This window comes from Eufriesea mexicana, unplaced genomic scaffold (genome assembly GCF_001483705.2).
Source record: "Eufriesea mexicana isolate 0111107269 unplaced genomic scaffold, ASM148370v2 scaffold752, whole genome shotgun sequence".
In the NCBI taxonomy this organism is placed as follows: Eukaryota; Metazoa; Arthropoda; class Insecta; order Hymenoptera; family Apidae; genus Eufriesea; species Eufriesea mexicana.
Window position 1 is genome coordinate 492,234 of NW_016908891.1, and position 22,358 is coordinate 514,591.

General features: G+C 34.9%; 1 protein-coding gene across 2 annotated transcripts in view; it reads left to right on the top strand.

Moving 5' to 3' along the window:
• The window catches only part of Rap1 (RAS oncogene family member Rap1), an 89,716-nt gene that overhangs the window by 47,622 nt on the left and 19,736 nt on the right, over positions 1 to 22,358 (top strand). For both annotated transcript variants that reach the window (XM_017898803.1, XM_017898802.1), the window contains exon 2: positions 6,145 to 6,259. The gene's annotated coding sequence lies outside the window, so the exon portion shown is untranslated. The remainder of the gene's footprint in view (positions 1 to 6,144; positions 6,260 to 22,358) is intronic.

The following is a 22,358-nucleotide window of genomic DNA, read 5'->3' on the forward strand; positions in this document are numbered from 1 at the left end:
TCTACTTTTTTAATTTTTATTTTGCTCGTGACAAGGAAAAGATGATTATTCTGCTTCACATGAGAATGGATTGGAAGGTAAAACAAATTTGGAGAATTTTTTGGGGAGGTATAAAGTTAAAAATTTTAGGGGTTCTTCTTATGGGGTGATTAATTTTTAAGGAGATTTAATCTCGAAATTTTTAATATTCATAGCTCTTGTCTCCTTTATAATATAGTAATAAATATCCAAAAATTTAAAAAAATACTAAGTTCCAATCCAAACGAAATAAGCTTCCAGAGGTTTTAAAAAAGAAAAATACATATATATATATATGTAAATAAAATGAATCTGAAAAAATTAAATTAAAAAGAAAACATGTGTTACCTAAAATACAAAACACGAAACCAAATAGAAGAAGCCTCCAAAGGTTAAAATAAAAAAAAAAATAAAATACACACATATATACATAAAAGGGGTCAGAAAAATATAAAAATACCATTCGAAAGAAAACGTCTGTTATTTAAAATTCAGGAGCTTCCAAAGCATTAAAAAAAGAAAAATATAAATAAATGAATAAAATACACGTACGTACATACCAAAAACCTTTGTAAACAAAAATATAAAAATAGCATTCGGAAGGAAACGTCTGTTATCTAAAATTCAAAACACAATTCCAAACGGAAAAGCTTCCAAAGTTTAAAAATATATACATAAATAAATAAAATACACGTATGTACATACCCAAAACTGATGTGAAAAAATATAAAAATAGCATTGGGAAGGAAACGTCTGTTATCTAAAATTCAAAGCACAATTCGAAACAAAAAAGCTTGCAAAAGTTAAAAAAATTTGTTAAATAAATAAAATGCACGTACATGCATACCCAAAACTGATGTGAAAAAATATAAAAATAGCATTGGGAAGGAAACGTCTGTTATTTAAAATTTAAAGTAAAATTCGAAACGAAAAAGCTTGCAAAGGTTAAAAAAGAAAAAAAGAAAAAGAAAAGTATATCTATTATAGAAGGGAATGCAGAAAGCGTCCATTATCGCGTTAAAGCTCCTCCTCTGCATAGAGTATCGAAGAAGCATACCACAGCGTCGCGTTGGTACCGCGGTTGCAGAGCCTCGGGTAACGATGGCGCTGCAAATAACCGGAAATCGAGGAGGGAACTCATCGCAACAAAGAACGATGACGCGACGCAAGCGAAACGCGTTAATCCTTAGGCTCGCACGATCGAAGGATAATTCCTCGCGAGCCGGGATCGAGATGAGTCAACGGTGTGTCGATGCGAAAACACGCGGTTCTTCCTCCTTTCCGCTCTTACCCTTCCCTACTTTTCGCATCTCCTATGTCTTACATCCCAGTCGATCGAATTCCAAAAATGATCCATCATTCGATCGAATTTTTCACGCGAGTTTCCTTCTCTCTCTTCAGCTTTCTTATTTTTCGTATCTCGTATCTTTTACGTCCGAGTTGGTCGAATTTCAAAAGTGGTCCATCATTCGATCGAATTTTCCACGCCTCCCCCTCTCTTCAGCTTCCTTATTTTTCGTATCTCGTATCTTTTAGGTCCGAGTCGATCGAATTTTTCACGTGAGTTTCCCCTCTCTTTACCTTCTTAATTTTTCGCATCTGGTATAGCGTATTCTTTATATCCGATTCGATCGAATTCCAAAAGTGGTCCATCATCCAATCTAATTTGTCATGCAAGTTTTCCCCTCTCTTCAGCTTCCTTACTTTTCGTATATCTTATCTTTTACGTCCGATTCGATTGAATTCCAAAAGTGGTCCATCATCTGATCGAATTTTTCACGCGAGTTTCCTCTCTCTTCACCTTCCTTATTTTTCATATCTGGTATAGTGTATATTTTCCTTCTGATTCAACCGAATTCCAAATGATCCATCAATCGATCGAAGTCCAAATGATCCATCGTCGGATCGAAACTGTCTGTCGTAGTTTCCATGCGAGTTTTCCGTATCTGAAATTCCGTCGAAATGAATGGGAGAGGGATCATGTCGTGATCGACCGCTATCTAGAGACCAGTGTTTCATAACCGGAACTTCCTCCGAGGAAGGAAGTGGGGCGCTGGAGTAGAGAGTGGTTTGAAGAATTTTCAACGAATGTAAAAGTGTGCGATTTTTAAGAAAATTTCAAAGATCAGGGATTTTTAATTACACTAGACGACTTAAATAGCGATTTACATTAACGAATTAGGCCTCTGTAAAGACTCATACTCAGTATTCGATATAAAATGATATAATAATTATATAATTATGGTATTATTTATATAATAGTGATTTTTTTAATATTACTGTCAATTGGGAGGTTCAGAATGGAACAACAAAATTGTTAAAATTTTGATTGTTTATAAAAATTAAAGAAAATTTTTATTTTGTAAAATTAATTTATCTACTTGTCTAATATACTTACGTCGATTTATTATTTTGCACAAATATTAAGAATCGTATTTTATTAATTCTCGACACAAACTGCAGTACTCGCGTGAAAGTCGATTTCGCTATTATCCGGTTGTTATACTATGACTTCCAAGGACAGAAAAAATCTTTCAAAAAGAAAACTCACGATCTAAACAGAACCGCTATGAATTTATTCAGCCATCCAGTTTACTCGTGTCTCAAAAATTTATCATATTCCATAATATAAATCAATGCAATATCATCTAAAAAATAAGGAAATCAAAGAAACATCGAATCTCGTTGAAGACCAAAAAATTCCTCCAAATTTTGATACTAAAATAATCTGTCAATGTGTAATTTCCTACATCCAAAAATTTCCCCAAATTTTATTACCAAAATACCCTATAAGTGTCTAACCTGCTTCGTCTAAAAATTTCCCCAAATTCTGGTATCAAAATACACCCTATATATGTCAAACATTCTACACCTGAAATTTTTACGTATACATAATCAATTCACACAATTAATTATCCTGTCAACCCGGCCCAATTAACATTTCCCACAATTGATAATAATAAAAACAGAAATTTAACGCCATTTATGCCAAAGAGCATAAATACGTGATTTAAAGAAATGGAAGACTGGAGAACCTAAAGGTTCCTTTCATGCAGTACAGTCACGCCTTTCACCGCTCTTTAACGACGTGTTTCCTCTAATAGCTTGCAGAAAAATACTCGATAAAATATGTATCGTTTATCGGAGAAAAATGTTTCCCTCTGCCTTGCGATCGAAGCCTGATCGTTTGGCAAATGGTCGTGCACGGGAAATAAATAACCGTACGCGTAGAATCGTGATGGTCGGGACGTCGAAAGGCTGGCATGGCAGGATCTTAATACGGAATAACCGAGCGTAGAAGGAATCTGCAGCTTGTTCAGCAATGATTAAACGCCGAGAGAATCAGCTTACTCCTGACGTCGCGTCATGCTACGGGGAATATAGCGTGTTCCACGGATACGCGGTAATCCTCGAGTAACGTTGGCAGTCCTGGAAGAAGGCTAGGATGCCTGGGACTTACCAATTCTGCGCTCGAATTCCTTTCATTAACCCATTCGTGTCTTGAGAATCAACGAAAAATTTGCCATTCTCTCCAGAAACATTCTTTATTAAGGGGGTACTCTAGTCTAGAGGTCAATTTTTCAGATTTTTTTTAAGGAACCATAAGGACATTATTGTGTCGGGATTTGTGGCATGATTTGGACCTATATTTAAGGAGTACATGCGATTTTTTTCATGAAAAAATATCGAGAATTGTCGAAAATGCAGCCAATTTAGTTTAATTTTTAGTTTAGCTTTTCAACTGTGGGGTGAAAAGAAAAAAAAAATTAAAAATTGATTTCTATGTGTGCACAATGATCCCATTAGGTTGGTAAACCATGTTTCGTTTGAAATTCTACATGGAAAAATATATTATAACATTGTATATTAGAGAAATATTGATTAAGGTTTTCCGTTTAACTCACTAGCGCCACCACGGTCCATATCTCCAGTAAAGGAAACCTTGTATCGCTTAATATACATCGTCGAATTATTTTCTAATTTTGCAGAATGATATCGAATTTTCTGCTTACTACGTGCGTCTTATTACACAATATTCTTCTAATAACAATGTTTTACAAAATTTTATTGCAATTTTTATACGAATATAGGATCACACATCGTGAGTTCAGACAATTACGTAAACTTGGAGGTTAGGATTTTATCGTATAACTTATATATGGGATAGTAATTTTGTACTGATTTTCTAGGAATTATAGAATGATATAAAAATTTCAAGAAATATTGGAAAACCCAAGAAAGAAATTTTATTTCTTTTAATTCAGAGCTTTATTTAAAAAAGCAAGTCTATATGAAAATTTTGAAATAAATATTAGAGAATTTGAGAAATTCCTTAAAAATTTCATCACCAAAACCTTACAGTCTTTAACTTCCAAGTCGATTCCCCAGAAAAGACTAAATAACTCTAGAATCCCCGCAGAAAATTTGCAAAAGTGCAAAATCTGAATAGAAAGTTCATCGTCTTGATGCACAATTGGAATACCAGTCTCGTATATTTGTATGCTTATTTTCGTGACTCGAAACTAGTAATTTCCGAATTGGATCCATAAAAGAAGGGAATCTGGGGAGAAAATGGCGGAATGCGAGGAGTGTCTGGAGAGCAATTTCATTCATCGTTTTTAAGGGAGGATGGTTACTGGGTCGTGGATAGGTTGGGATTCCATAGCCGTGATACCCAGTGTTTTTCGTCTCGTAATAAAGCGAAACGCAGGGATTTCCACGGATGTAATGCATCGAGCTAGTGAACCGTGGTGAATCCGGTCGGTGCATTCGGAATGCAGACGAAGGCACGGAATACAGTGGAAAAATTGCTTCCGGTTCGAGGCACGCTGCTTAAGAAAATCATTCCAAGGAGATGGCGACTGTAATCTACCTGGCCATCCGATTCTCCGGCTATTTTTCCGTATTCACTTTCCTTTCTGAATGTCTCGGAGGCTGCAGCAGGATTCTGATTTAAATTCGTCCCGTGATCTCCTTTTCTGATACTTACGATGATTCTGAAATAGGACTGGGTTAAATAGCAAGTTGGAATGAGAATTCTGAAACGATTCTAAATTCGCATTTTATTTTTGCAATATATCTCTGATTATTGTCAAATTTTTATTTTAGGGTTTGGAATATTGGGAATTGGAATAATTTTAATTTCTCAAGTTACGTATGTTCAGTTATGGTATTTATATTAATTCGAGTGCTTTCTGATTTTAATATTTTAATTGCAGTATGTTTAAATCGGACATTTATCCGATTTTATATATTTTAGTCATATGATAATTTAGAAAGAAAATTTGTGGCGATTCTGAAGCAATAATTTTAGAGAATTCTTTTATTTATCTATTAAATTTTTATTTTTATTTTATAATTATTTACGGTATTCGTCATACTGATAATTGGAATACATAATTAACGTAATCTCAATTTTTCCATTAATTATACAAATTTCAGTATCTTTTAATTTAAATATTTTTTAATCTTTATTTTATTTTTATTTTATTCTCTAAAAAAAAGATTCTAAATTATTCCTAAATGCGAATTTTCATTTCTATATTAAATTTCATTTTCACAATTATCGATTATTTAGTAATTATTTTATTTTATATTTTATTTATAATTATACAGAAATTATCACACTAATAATTGGAATACATGCTCAACGTAGTCTCAATTCCTCCAGTAATTATACAAATTTCAGTGTGTTTAAATTTAAATATAATCCCCCTCGCCTACAATGTCCTGTGATCCGTGTCCTATGGAAACCATCCGAAACACTTGAGCATCACGTGCGCCGTGCGGCGTAGATAGGAATGTAAACATCACTGATTCCAACTCAGTCAATTTTCGTCGATGCCTTTGTCTCAGTTCCGTGTTGTTCTTCGCCGCGTTCGGACGTAATGGCTCGACCTGTCTCGGCGTTTCCCAACGTGTCCAACGTGTCCCACGTTGCTGTTGTCCATGCCACGTGCCAATGGGGCCCAAACGGTAAGGCAACGGATCAATTCGCGGTATATCGTTAGCTTCGAAACAAAACGTTCCTTTCCTCCACCTCCTTCTCCGTTTGTCGGATATCCAGCGAGAAGCGAGGCCTCGAAAGCCAGTTTTCTATATACGTTTCTATTGTTACCGTTTCAGAGAAGTGGCGTTGCGTGAATTACCAAGAAGAGGGCGCAAGGTTGAGCGACGGTGCTCGACTCGAATATTCTACTACTGGTGGTTCATCGATTGCGTTCTCCTGGATTTCCTCACGGTGAGTGTTCCACTGAAATTTTCACCCCCCTACACCCCGAATTATCCGTGTCCCATTCTCTCCTACGCGCTATTTACGACGTAGACAGATTCAACGCTTAGCTGCGAACGAAAATAAACGTCCCGGTGATACGTAAATACCTTTCTAGTAAAATTTACGGTAATTATTTAGAAACGGGGAAGCAGGAGGAGGGGGGAGAGGGGGTGAATTCACCGATTTTGACGATTTTTTAATATAGTATAGAAATCGAAATTTCGAATAACTTTTCCCTATATATATTTAGGGGGCCCCAGCAACGGTAGTACTGAAATTGTAGTATTGGTAATTATGTTGCGTAGATACTATGATTTAGTTAGGTTAGGTCCCTTACCGTACCATACCATTCGCATACCATTCTAATAAAATTTACGGTAATTATTAATAATAGGAAAGGGAAGGGAGGGGAAGGGGGGCACCGATTTTGACGATTTTTTAATATAGTATAGAAATCGAAATTTCGAATAACTTTTCCGAATATATATATAGGGGGCCCCAGCAACGGTAGTACTGAAATTGTAGTATTGGTAATTATGTTGCGTAGATACTGTGATTAAGTTAGGTTAGGTCCCTTACCGTACCATACCATTCCCATACCATTTTAATAAAATTTACGGTAATTATTAATAATAAGAAAGGGAAGGGACGGGTAGGGGGGCACCGATTTTGACGATTTTTTAATATAGTATAGAAATCGACATTTCGAATAATTTTTCCCTATATATATATAGGGGGTCCCAGCAACGGTAGTACTGTAATTGTAGTATTGATAATTATGTTAGGTAGATACTATGATTAAGTTAGGTTAGGTCCCTTACCGTACCATACCATTCGCATATCATTCTAATAAAATTTACGGTAATTATTAATAATTGGAAAGGGAAGGGAGGGGTAGGGGGGCACCGATTTTGACGATTTTTTAATATAGTATAGAAATCGAAGTTTCGAATAACTTTTCCCTGTGTATACAGGGCGACCCAGCAACAGTAGTACTGTAATCGTAGTACTGGTAATAAGTTAGGTACTAGGACTAAGTTAGGTTAGGTCTCTTCATTTCACGTATTATTATATTATACTTAGGCTACGTATTCATCTGTATAATGAAATTGACGGGCAATTTGTATATTTATTTTATTATATTGAATAAAAATAATTTTGTTTATTTACGTCCAATTTTCTTGACACGTTATACATTATCTTGGTCGCCATGTTGGTATCTGTGGAAACTAGAGATAATAGAAGGACGTGTAGATAGGATTCAATGTAGTAGTAGCGATCTTTTGGTGGAAAAATTTCGAAAACTAAGGCCGTGCAATGGAGAAATGTATAGGAAACACTTCTTCGAAATTTCGATTTTTATAAGATATTTAAAAATCGTCGAAATCGGTGAAACCCTCCTTTTTTATATAATTACCGTAAATTTACTTAGCTTCCTTCTTTCAGTGTATATTATGTACATATTTAAGCGACGTCAGCGAACTGTAATTTTAATTAATCACGTTTGAAAATATCTGTATCTCCTTATATAGTACCGTGCAAAGGTCTCGGACCATCTGTGTTATTAGCTTTAAAATAACAATTGGATTATACATTTAAGAAGTGTCGCCACGTGTCGTTACATGGAAACGAATTTTTATAGTTTCTTCTGACTCACGGTTCTTTGAAAACGCTGCGATGAGTGTGATTTCACTTTTGCAGAGCATCATAATGAGAATGGATACTGAGAATCCCCTCTTGAGTACAAAGGTGAGGTTAGGTAGCCTAATAATAAAATTAATAATAAAAGAAAAATTAGATTTCCAATCTTTCGTGTATATTTATTCCTAATACAGTTATCGTTTCTAATTCGTTATTTAGGTTATAGCATTAAAACAAATGGCGACTGAGAGTCCCTTCCGGAGTGCAAAGGGTTAGGTTAGGTTAGGTAGGTTAATAATAAAATTAATAATAAAAAAAAAATTAGATTTCCAATCTTTCGTGTATATTTATTCCTAATACAGTTATCGTTTCTAATTCGTTATTTAGGTTATAGCATTAAAACAAATGGCGACTGAGAGTCCCTTCTGGAGTGCAAAAGGTTAGGTTAGGTTAGGTTGCCTAATAATAAAACTAATAATAAAGGAAAGATTAAATTTCCAATCTTTCGTATATAGTTATTTCCTAATACAGTTATCGTTTCTAATTCGTTATGTAGATAATAGCATTAAAACATGGCGACTGAGGGTCCCTTCTGGAGTGCAAAGGGTTAGATTAGGTTAGATTGCCTAATAATAAACGGAAAAGAAAAATTAAATTTCCAGTCTTTCGTGTATAGTTTTTCCTAATACAGTTATCGTTTCTAATTCGTTATTTAGGTTATAGCATTAAAACAAATGGCGACTGAGTGTCCCTTCTGGAGTGCAAAGGGTTAGGTTAGGTTAGGCTGCCTAATAATAAAAGGAATAGAAACATTAAATTTACAATATTTCGTGTATAGTTCTTAATAGTTATCGTTTCTAATTCCTTATTTAAATTATAGCATTAAAAAAAAATGGCGGCTGAAGGTTCCTTTTAGAGTGCAAAGTGTTAAAGTTGCCAACTAGTAATAATCAAACACCAAATCAAATATGGCAGCCAAGAAGACTCACTTTTCACACCCACCCTTCGATTCTTTCAAAATATTCGCACATCCCTTCGTCGCAACATCAGTTAAAACAAGCGGAAAAATCACAAAAGGAAAGGACAAATTTTTCCACCAAGTATTCCAATCGCGAACGGAATAACCACCCCCGGTCCAACCCCATCGATCCCCATTTCCTGCGACCATAATCCGTCCATGAAATCCAACGTGCGTCAATATTTGCGAAGAGGCCGGCGAGTGGCCGGCACAATGAACTCTCTGTAAACCGTGGCTGTCCGGGTATTTATGTTAATTAGAAGCGAGGCCGTCGTTGGAACAGGGTGAAACACGGGCTCGAGACACTCGAAGATGCAATTGGCTGCACTGCAGCGCACTTCTCTGCAAAACAGAATTAATTCGAGTCTGTCTCTCTCCGTCGGTGTCTCTGTCTCTGTCTCTTATTCTCTCCGCGATTGCACTCTAGCACGCGTGAAGCACGCTCGAACCTCTAACGAAGCGGAATTAATGGCAGAACTATCGGCTTTTCGCAACTTTGACGGATCCTTTTACCGAGGGCTAGTAAACCCTTGCTACGAGACGATGCCTCGTTCTTGCCGCGATTAATCGAGTTACAACGGTTACAGCCGGCTTCAGCCGGCTTTTTTACGTGTTGCAGACATGTTGCACGCGGTGTGGAACGAGGGAGGATAATGGGGGTTGGATGCTGTAGGATTTTTTGCCAGTCGGTGAGGGATGGAGAGAGAGAGAGGAAGATTCGCGGAGAGGATTTAATTTTTGACGTGGTTTCGAGAGCTCCAGGGGTTCAGAGGGTTAGCTCGGTCGTTTTTCGAGAATTCCAGGGGTAGCAGGGATTGGGAGTGATGTTTTGCGAGGTTCGGGCGGAGAAAGAATTTTATCTGTGGTGCGAGGAGAATTTGAGGGCTAAAAAGGGTAGTTCGATTATTTTTGCGAATTGTAGAGGTTAAAATCGCAATTTTGTGGGGTTAATATATGGAAAGAATTTTATCTGTGGTGTAATTTGGAAAATTTAAGGGTTCAAGGGGGTAGTTTAGTTATTTTTCAGAATTCGAGGGGTTGGAAGTGCAATTTTGTGGAGTTAACATATGGGAAGAATTTTATCTGTGGTGTAATTTGGAGAATTTAAGGGTTGAAGGGGGTAGTTCGATTATTTTTGCGAATTGTAGAGGTTAAAATCGCAATTTTGTGGGGTTAATATATGGAAAGAATTTTAACTGTGGTGTAATTTGGAGAATTTGAGGCTTGAAAGTGGTAGTTTAGTTACTTTTCAGAATTCTTGGGATTGGAAATCTGTGGTGTAATTTGGAGAATTTGAGGCTTGAAAGTGGTAGTTTAGTTACTTTTCAGAATTCTAGGGATTGGAAGTTCAATTTTGTGGAGTTCACATACGAGAAGAATTTTATCTGTGGTGTGATTTGGAGAATTTGAGGCTTGAAAGTGGTAGTTTAGTTACTTTTCAGAATTCTTGGGATTGGAAGTTCAATTTTGTGGAGTTAACATATGAAAAGAATTTTATCTGTGTTGTAATTTGGATAATTTGAGGCTTAAAAGGGGTAGTTTAGTTATTTTCCAAAATTCGTGGGGTTGGAAGCGCAATTTTATGAATTTCACATATGAAAAGAATTTTATTTGTGGTGTGCTTTGGAGATTTGATTATTGAAAACAATAATTTATAAATTTTTAAGGGTTGGAGACTCGTGGGGAGGTCTGCTCGTAAGAGAATTTTATCCATGCTGTAATATAATAAATTTGCAAATTAAAGGGAAAAATGAAAACATTTTTAATACTTAAAATCTCTAAATGGAATTCTGCAGAAGTAAATTAATATTTATACTTTATATATTATACCAAAATCCTGAAGAGGGAAATTTCTTCATTTTTACTAATTCAGTTAGCGAAAGGGGTGAATATTTGCACAAAATTCTATTTATTTTTGAATTAATTCAAACCCCAAATAACAGCAGGGCAAAATTTGCTAAATTTTGTAACTTCTCCAAATGAAGAGGGTTGAAATTCCCCCTGCAATTCCACGGAGATAGCAGCCAAAGGAAATTGAATTTTCCTAAATTGAATTAAAAATTCGATTAATATTCTTAACTTCCAAATACCCAAAGAATTACAAAATTTCGTAAAATCACACCGAAAGAAGCTTCGAAATATCCAATTAAAAATTACTGAAACATGAATATTCGACAATTCGCGCGAATGCGAGGAGCCCGAATAAAGGGTGAGAATTTCTTGCAATTCTGTAGAGAGGGGTGCGATAAGGGAACCTAATCTTGTCTGTAATTCGAGAAACTTAAAGTCGGATGCAGAGCGGAGATTGGAAGAGGAGAGAAAATTAAAGGGACGAATGTTTGTGCAAAGTTATGCAAAACGAGGGATGAAAAGTTGCGAAAATTTCGTGCGATTCGGAGGAATTACCAGTGGCTGAAAAAACTTGGATGGCAAAGAAGGAAATTCGCGTTTTTTGTCAATTTAACGAGGGAAGAAGCGGACGAAGGGATGAAAGATAGTTAAAAACTCGGAGGCCGGGGTTAAAAACAGAAATCAAGGGATTCCTTAGAATCGGGGCTTGAATGATGCAATTTCGCGCGGAGGGTGGAGCTGAAAGTCCTCGCGAATTTTGCTTAATCTCTGTAAATTAAGAAATCCGGTGACTTTTAGTAATTCGAGGAGAAAGCAGAGAGCATTGAACGATCGTGGCGAGTTTTAGGGAGAGGGAAAACTTGCGAACTTGGAAATTCGACTTGGAATTAAAAGATCGAATAATCAAGTTCAATTTTGTGGAGTTAACATATGAAAAGAATTTTATCTGTGTTGTAATTTGGATAATTTGAGGCTTAAAAGGGGTAGTTTAGTTATTTTCCAAAATTCGTGGGGTTGGAAGCGCAATTTTATGAATTTCACATATGAAAAGAATTTTATTTGTGGTGTGCTTTGGAGATTTGATTATTGAAAACAATAATTTATAAATTTTTAAGGGTTGGAGACTCGTGGGGAGGTCTGCTCGTAAGAGAATTTTATCCATGCTGTAATATAATAAATTTGCAAATTAAAGGGAAAAATGAAAACATTTTTAATACTTAAAATCTCTAAATGGAATTCTGCAGAAGTAAATTAATATTTATACTTTATATATTATACCAAAATCCTGAAGAGGGAAATTTCTTCATTTTTACTAATTCAGTTAGCGAAAGGGGTGAATATTTGCACAAAATTCTATTTATTTTTGAATTAATTCAAACCCCAAATAACAGCAGGGCAAAATTTGCTAAATTTTGTAACTTCTCCAAATGAAGAGGGTTGAAATTCCCCCTGCAATTCCACGGAGATAGCAGCCAAAGGAAATTGAATTTTCCTAAATTGAATTAAAAATTCGATTAATATTCTTAACTTCCAAATACCCAAAGAATTACAAAATTTCGTAAAATCACACCGAAAGAAGCTTCGAAATATCCAATTAAAAATTACTGAAACATGAATATTCGACAATTCGCGCGAATGCGAGGAGCCCGAATAAAGGGTGAGAATTTCTTGCAATTCTGTAGAGAGGGGAACGATAAGGGAACCTAATCTTGTCTGTAATTCGAGAAACTTAAAGTCGGATGCAGAGCGGAGATTGGAAGAGGAGAGAAAATTAAAGGGACGAATGTTTGTGCAAAGTTATGCAAAACGAGGGATGAAAAGTTGCGAAAATTTCGTGCGATTCGGAGGAATTACCGGTGGCTGAAAAAACTTGGATGGCAAAGAAGGAAATTCGCGTTTTTTGTCAATTTAACGAGGGAAGAAGCGGACGAAGGGATGAAAGATAGTTAAAAACTCGGAGGCCGGGGTTAAAAACAGAAATCAAGGGATTCCTTAGAATCGGGGCTTGAATGATGCAATTTCGCGCGGAGGGTGGAGCTGAAAGTCCTCGCGAATTTTGCTTAATCTCTGTAAATTAAGAAATCCGGTGACTTTTAGTAATTCGAGGAGAAAGCAGAGAGCATTGAACGATCGTGGCGAGTTTTAGGGAGAGGGAAAACTTGCGAACTTGGAAATTCGACTTGGAATTAAAAGATCGAATAATCTCTTCCTCCGTTGACCATTAACCCTTCCACTACCTACGGGGAGGTATCCGCTGAGATTATGTGAATCACGTAACGACGTTATATCCGTCGATGATTATTTTATTTTATTTCTTATTTTATTTCGTTAAATAAAATATTCCCTTTTTTAGGGAAAATAAAAATTTGCAAAGTGAATTATGCAAATTGCAATTGAAGATCGTTCGCACGGTATAATAGGGTATACTACAATGCATATTTCCTTTTATTTTATTTTTTATTTTATTTTATTAAACAATTTTCTTTGGAAAAAAAAATTATTTGGCAAAGTAAATCATGCAAATTGCAATGGAAGATCGTTCACTTAGTATAATAGGATATAGTACAATGCAAATTCCGTTTTATTTTAATTTATTTTATTTTATTTTGTTAAACGACTCTTTTTTTAGGAAAAATAAAAATTTGACAAAGTGAATTATGCAAATTGCAATGGAAGATCGTTCACACAGTGTAATAGGATACACTACCAAGCAAATTCCGTTCTATTTTATTTTATTTTATTTTATTCTATTTCTTATTTTATTTTCTTAAACGACTCTTATTTAGGAAATAAAAATTTGGCAAAGTGAATTATGCAAATTGCAATAGAAGGTCATTGACGAGAAATATAATAGAATATAGTAGAATGCAAATTTCGTTCACATAAGCATGCAACATGTTTATATAATTATTCAATTTTTCATTTTTGTTTGTTAAACGATCTTCCTTTAGAAAATAAACATTTTTCAAAATGAATTATGCAAATTGCAATGGAAGATCGTTCACATAATGTAATACGACATAGTACAATGCAAATTTCGTTCACATAAGTATGCAACGTGTTTATATAATTATTCAATTTTTTATTTTTGTTTATTAAATAATCTCCCGCTAGAAAATAAAAATTTCCAAAAATGAATTGTGCAAATTACAATGGAAGATTTTTCACATAGTACAATGCAAATTTCGTCCAGGTGAGCATGCAAGTTGTTCATATAATTATTTAATAACAAAATGGACTCTCGGTAAAGCAGTGAGAAAAATGTTATTATAATTTTCCAATAATTATTCCAATATTATTCCAATAATTTTGCAATAATTATATCAACAATTTTCTTTGCAAATACGTTCGACAATTTTCAGTAGTCAATTAATCACAATACACCCATCTCATATCGTCCCCTTATTCACCCCTCTTTCACCCTTATTTTACTCTCTATTCACTCACCCTCTTATCCTCTTTTTCACTGGTTTTTCTCACAGTTGTAACTCATCTGGCGGATATATCACGATAACAACGCAATATCTTGGCGCAAAAATTACTCCTCGCAGCACTTAGTAAGTGCAATTTATTTCAGCGACACGAGCGGATAAAAAGGAGAAAGAAAAAGAGAGAAAGGGAGAAAGAGAGAGTGGAAGAAAAAAGAGGAGAAGAAAATGTCAGGTGGCCTGGCTAAGCGAATAAGTCGGTCCGCCTGTAATGCGAATAGTAATTCAATTTCCGTCGCGTAATAGAAATTGCTTTGAGGATTATATGATTTTGCTAGATTTAACAGCCTCGCCAGACTTTCTCCTCCACGTGTCCAGGCGAATTTTCGGCCAGGCCTATGCTCTATCGATCATCTTCACGAAAATTCGCATAAAACGAAAATAAAGTTTTCTATTTTGCAAAAATTTACATTTGCATTTGTCTAGCAATTTTGTCGTTAGATCATCGCCATCTTGTTCGTTAATCTTAAACTCCTGGAAATCATAAAACATCCCAGAAATTTTTGGGATGGATTTCAGGCGATAAGGTGGATTTCAGGTGGTTAGGTTAGGTTAGGATTTTGAGATGCTTTCTTGGTTAAATATTTATGATAGATCTTGTGCCTATGAGGATGAAAATATAGGTAAATGTTATTAGAATGGGGTTTATTATTTATTTTTATATTCGTTATATAAAATTGATTTTATTAAATTTTATAAATATTCATTTTGATTTTATAAATATGATTGATTAAAGTTTCCAAGTTTTAATATTAATTTCAATATTTTTTTCGAATAATATGAATTTTATTTTTGGTATCTGTAGTCTGTTATCGAGGTTATCATACTTAGGAGAAAATTTATAATAAAAAAGATAGGAGGAATTTAAAAATGATATAAGAAGTTTGGGAGAGATATATAATTTTTATTTAATTCGTGGTTCAAGTAAAATGAAGAAGACTTGAATGATAGGAGGGATGGGTGTATGGAAACTGAGAAGGTGCTTAGTAAAAGTCAAGTGCTAAGTAACAAGCACGAAGAAGGATTTTCTCGAGGAGCGATTTCTCGTTTATCGTTCGCTCGCTCGGGGAATTTTCACGGTATTGAAAAGTTCGTTACGAAACGCGAAAATCTTCCGATATATACACGCACATGGGCTGTAGTATACAGCAGCAAGAAGGATAGAGAAAGCGACTATGAAAAGCTTCCTCGCGAAAAGAGAGCAGGAACGCACGTACCGCGAACTTCCGTTCAACTTACCTGCTGTTTAGCATTCGAAAATGACGAACGATGAATGGAAATATTGATCGAATGATTGGTGAAAATATTTGTTGAACGATGGTTGAAATTATTTGTCCGATGGTAGATTGAATTACTTATTGAATCATGGACCAGATAATTTGTTGAGTAATGGATGAAAATGAAAATTGGTGAATGGTAGACGAATATTTTCGTTGGATCATGGGTAAAAATACGTAACAAGTGATGGACGAAAATACTCGTCAACCGATTGTCGAATATATCCGTCGACGGATGGACGAAAATACTCGTCAACCGATTGTTGAATATATCCATGAATAGATGAACGAAAATACTTGTCGACAGAGGGACGGAAATACTCGACAATCGATTGACGAAAATACTCGTCGACGAATGGACGAGAATACTCGTTAACCGATTGTCGAATATATCCGTCGACAGATGGACGAAAATACTCGTCGACCAATGGACGAGAATACTCGTTAACCGATTGTCGAATATATCCGTCGACAGATGGACGAAAATACTCGTCGACCAATGGACGAGAATACTCGGTGGTGTCTAATGTACGAAAATATTCGTCGACCAATAGATAAGAATAATCGTCAGCCGATCGACGTAAATATCCGTCGCGCAGTAGTCAACTATACTCGCCAAACGAAAACTCGACAAATCCGTAAACAAGTTATTCCAAAAGTTATTCCTGAATCGATCAATTCTCATGGTATATTAGAGAACAGATTTATCGATTAACGCCTTGTTACTACCCTTTGAATCTCTCGTATTAATAAAAAAAGCCGAGAGAGAAAAAAAAAGGAGAAGAATTAGATAATATCGATTTGACCCAGTGTAATGGCGAGTTTATGTTAGGACAGGGGTTTGAGGTGCCTTTTAAGGTCCCGTTTTCATCGAACTTTTTACCGGTGCGGTCGGGCGAAAGTTTAGGTGTGATTTTCATGAGCTGCGCGATTCAGGGGTGCAGCGGAATCGGCCACCTTTTACGGTTCTTTGTCTGCGTTTCACTGACTTTAAGAGGTTTACGAGACCGGATTTCTTCTTTGCTGCAGGGTATTCCGGGGTGACGTTCGAGCCAAAGGCAGGGGGTAGGTCTCGTCTATTTCTGGCCGTTGATTTATGTAAAGTTTACCAGTCGATTCATCGTGAGAAGAACATTTTTTCCCCATTCCTCCGTAAGGATCTTTATTACTCGTCCGCCTTAAAGCCACTTCCCGAATCGATTCGTCACGCTGAAAGATAAAACACGCGAGCTGTGCGAAAACATCGCTAAAAATTAACAAGTAAGACACGAAGAGAAGAAAAAATCGGGACAGTTGACAAACCGGTAACGAGCATAAGTAGGACGAAAAATCGCAAAAATTCCGGCGTTCGCGATACAAACAGCGGCAAACGAAGTCGGCTGCAGGTGTACAGAGCTGTGCAAAAATTAGGAACCTCCTAGCAAATAAAAATACCACCACTTTCCAAATGTATACTTGCATAATTCACGTTATTCCAATTCCATTACCATTCCTCGAAAAATATTTGATAAAAGGGCCAGAAATTTGTTCCTTTAACAGCAAATTAAATTTAATTAATTTTGGAATACTGTCGAGCAATAAATTCAATTCAAACTTCCCGCCAATTTGATCAGTCTTCAACGAAACCAATTTTCTAATTTATTTCCACAATATTACAGTTTTATCTATCAGAACATTCTCATAAAATATAGTACAGATCATTAACCTCAAAAAATAATACAAATCATTGTTATAAATAGCAAAGAAAAAATCTGTGTCAAAAGACCTTCTGGATTAGGCAACATTCTCGAGCAACGTGTTAACAAATTCAATTCGAATTTCCCGCCAATATCATATCCTCCATAAAATCAATTTCCTAATTTATCTATTTTCAGTCTATCAGAATATTCTCATAAAATATAGTACAGATCATTAACCTCAAAAAATAATACAAATCATTGTTATAAATAACAAAGAAAAAATCTGTGTCAAAAGACCTTCTGGATTAGGCAACATTCTCGAGCAACGTGTTAACAAATTCAATTCAAATTTCCCGCCAATATCATATCCTCCATAAAATCAATTTCCTAATTTATCTATTTTCAGTCTATCAGAACATTCTCATAAAATATAGTACAGATCATTAACCTCAAAAAATAATACAAATCATTGTTATAAATAGCAAAGAAAAAACCTGTGTCAAAAGACCTTCTAGGTTAGCCAACATTCTCGAGCAACGTGTTAACAAATTCGATTCAAATTTCCCGTCAATGTTCAATGTTCCTCCATAAAACCAATTTCCAAATTTATCCATTTTCAATCTATCAGAACACTCTCATAAAATATAGCACAGATCATTAACCTGAAAAAATAATACAAATCGTGAAAATAAATAGGAGAAAAGAATTAAGATCCACTTTCATCCGACAAACGACAGCTGAAAACGTGCCCTAAAGCCATATCTCGAAGCTCCGTCAGAAGTCCATCTAGGTTAGCCAGCCTAAGACCTTTGCACAGGCCTGTACGTCGAAGTCTCCGATTTTCCGCGAGGCCATGGAGATCCTTCCATCTGCCATATTTCCCTGACCAGAAGTGTTTCGTGCACAATGATACGACGCAGAAATCATTTGGAGATGAAAAATGGACGGCGAGAGGCGCTCTTCACTTTGCACTCTTGCCTTACGGACGCCGAGCCGAGTCCCTGTGACACAGTTTCGCACAATAGAGCAGTCCGCCGCTTTTACCCCGATCTCTCTCTCTCTCTCCCACGCCCGTCCCCGTCCTTCCGTCTCTGTCTCTTCCTTCTTAAAGGCCCACGCGCACCCCGGACGTCCATTTTTAATCGTCCTTGCCTCTGCAGCCCGGCGATTTCGTCGATATTAAACATCCACTGAGAGAGATAAACAGAGATACAATGAGAGAGGGAAATAGAGAGAGAGAGAGAGAAGGAGGAGGGGTAATTGGATAACGACGCCGTTGGATGAAGAGCGAGGGGGTGACTCCGGGGGTGTTTGGAAGGCCGAGTCGCTGGTCTGAAGATTAGTGGCGCCGTGGTGGGGGTCGGGCTGAGAAGTTTGGTCAAAGACGATGGAAGTGGAGGTGATTTTTTGAGAGGATCGTTGGGGTAGGTAAAAAGATAAAAAGATGTCGAGGATTGTCTTTCCTTTTTTTAAGGGGGCACCGTAATCCGGCCTATAAAAATCGGCTCTTTGCGAATTTTTTCTAAGGAAACCGTGATACATATTGGCACTCAGTTTTCGCACTTGGATTTATTTACACTTGGAGAATACCTCCAATTTTTTTTTTTTTAACGAAATTAATGAAAATTGTGAAAATTAGGCAAAGAAATTAAATAAGGAAATTAGACATTAGGTAAATCGTGATTTTATAAATAGGCTCGAATATCTGACGTGATTTCGGCCCATCTGATTATCCGAAACGAAAAAGCCAAAAAGTATCTTGATTAATATGAATACAGCTATATCATGAAACACGTGAACCTCGAAATTTCGAAAATTAAAAAAATGGCAGCATTTTGAAGTTTAAATGTCAATTTTTCTCGTGATTTTCGTCGTTGGGTGTCATACAAAAATAGAAAAAGAAGTCAAATTTAAAAATTTTTGTATTTAATTAATTCGTCAAATGAGCGACTCGTGTATAAATGATAATGCATACATAATACATAGATAAATTTTTGGCAGGAGATTACTATATATGCTGTATTAATTCTGAAGGAGTAAATTTGGAAAATGGTATTGTTTGATAGTTTACTATAGACATACCGATCGTCTGAAAATTCTGCGTTACCTATGACTCACGGATAACAAACATTAGCATATTGCCCCATGTACTATATCCACCCTAGACAAATAAATGTGGACAGAAATATTCAAGAATTTATCGCGAATATACGAACTTCATAAAAATTAAATAAAGACCAAAGAATTTGAAGTCCCGGGGTTCAGATAAATAAATTTGAAAAAGGAAAATATCGTTTAATAGCGTGACATGAATACACCTATTTTGAGATGGGGTTCAGATAAATAAATTTGAAAATGGAAAATATCGTTTAATAGCGTGACATGAATACACCTATTTTGAGGTTAGAATCTATTTCGAAAAATTTCCAATAGTATTACGGATATTTATCCTGGGAGACGTTTAATTTACAAATTAAATAAAGAACAAAGAATTTGAAGTTCTAGAGTTCGGATAAATAAATCTGAAAAAGGAAAATATGGTTTAATAGCGTGATATGAATACACTTATTTCGAGGTTAGAACCTATTTCGAAAAATTTCGAATAGCATTACGGATATTTATCTTGGGAGACGTTTAATTTACAAATTAAATAAAGAATAAAGAATTAAATAAAGAACAAAGAATTTAAAGTTCTGGGGTGCGGATAAATAAATTTGAAAAAGGAAAATATCGTTTAATAGCGTGACATGAATACACCTATTTTGAGGTTAAAATCTATTTCGAAAAATTTCGTATAGTATTACGGATATTTATCTTGGGAGACGTTTAATTTACAAATTAAATAAAGAACAAAGAATTTAAAGTTCTGGAGTTCGGATAAATAAATCTGAAAAAGGAAAATATGGTTTAATAGCGTGACATGAATACACCTATTTTGAGGTTAAAATCTATTTCGAAAAATTTCGAATAGTATTACGGATATTTATCTTGGGAGACGTTTAATTTACAAATTAAATAAAGAATAAAGAATTAAATAAAAAACAATGAATTTGAAGTCCTGAGGTTCAGATTACTAAATTTGGAAATGGAAAATATCGTTTAATAGCGTGACATGAATACACCTATTTCGAGGTTAGAATTTATTTGGAAAAATTTCCAATAGTATTACGGATATTTATCTTGGGAGACGTTTAATTTACAAATTAAATAAAGAATATGGAATTAAATAAAGAACAAAGAATTTAAAGTTCTGGAGTTCGGATAAATAAATCTGAAAAAGGAAAATATGGTTTAATAGCGTGACATGAATACACCTATTTCGAGGTTAGAATCTATTTGGAAAAATTTCGAATAGTATTATGGATATTTATTCTGGGAGACGTTTAATTTACCGAACAATTTATTTTTCTATTTCGATGAGTTTTCAGCCACATTCTCCGATACGCCGCTTTCCGACCGAGTAATTAACGTTTCAGGTATAATTTCGCGACAGATCCAGGGGATTCTATTTTTCATATCCGCACGCATTGCTCGTGTCGTTTCCATTAGCCGCGGAGGAGAGTCCCGGAAGAAAAATCGGATGATGTCAGGTCAGGTCAGGCTGCTGTTCTATTATATACGTTTAGCTATTTAAAAGGAAAAAAGAAGAAACGGGAATGCATGTAGGATAAAGGAAATAAAAATGAAAAATAAATGGGAACGTTAGGAGTTGAGACGATCAACTTTGGTTTAGAAAATAGAATAAAATGGAAAGGGATCACGGGGGCGTAGCACTGTTGGGGATGATTTTTCATGTCATCTGTGGTCATCGAAATATCGATTTATGATAAATTACATAACGTGTATCATCGTTTTATTGTAATGTGATAATTAGGAAAATAATTTTCGGTAAGTAATTTTTGGATGTTTTGAAAATTTTTTAAAGTCTTCAAGGATATTTCATTTTGTTGGGGATGATTTTTCCTGTCATCTATGGTCATCGAAATATTGATTTATAATAAACTATATAACTTATATCAACGTTTGATTGTAACGTGATAATTAGGAATATAATTTTCGGAAATTAATTTTTGGATGTTTTGAAAATTTTTTAAAGTCTTCAGGGATATTTCATTTTGTTGCTGTTCGTCGAGATATCGATTTATGATAAATTACGTGACACACATACATGTACTCATACACTCATACATCTTTGTTTGATTGTAAGGTATTAATTAAGGAAATAATTCCTGGAAATTAATATCTCGATATTTAAAAAACTTTTTAAATTGTTAAGATTGCTTAGAATTTTATTTGACAAATTTTCTGTGAAATGAAAAGATAGAAGAATAAAAATTGCGGTGTTAATATTGAAATATAAGTTTCGAGAAACGTGAAAAATGGAGAAGAGAGCGTTGATATTTGTGTATCGGTGAGAAGGAAACATCGAATTTCTGCGATTTCGCGGGAGAGGATGTCGCATGGTGGAACGAAAAATAGCAGGGAAAGTCTCGAACAAGCGATAAAATTAGCCAAGCCTCGGTTTCACGTGAGAAAAGCAGCGGAATTTAAGATTCGTTAAACTTCGTCCTTTAAACTTTGCAGAATCTCATTGTGAGTACTCGGTAAAATATTCCAACCCTCTGGAACAAGCATTTGTTTGCTTACCAGGGAAAAATGTTGCGATTTATTACGGTCCTTTACTTCTTTAACCGGAAATTCCTTTCAAACGTGGAATTAAAAATGAACAAAGACGAATTATCACTGCAACTAAAACCATAATGCACAAACATGGTACATATTATTATATTTCTTATATACAACATTTTCCTAATTAATTTACAATTAGTTCGCTAATAATATATTTTTAATACTACTTAATATTAATGTATTAATACAACATATATTATAATTATAATTTATTTATTATATTATAACGTATATACAATATATATAGTAATATATAATAATATATGCCAACATTATATTATATAATTGTGTATGCTATTACATACACATATTCTATACTATAATGTGATATAATTATGTATATTATAATATCATATAATTGTAATATACTATAATATATATAATAAATAAATTAATATATCATAAATAATAATTATTATAACG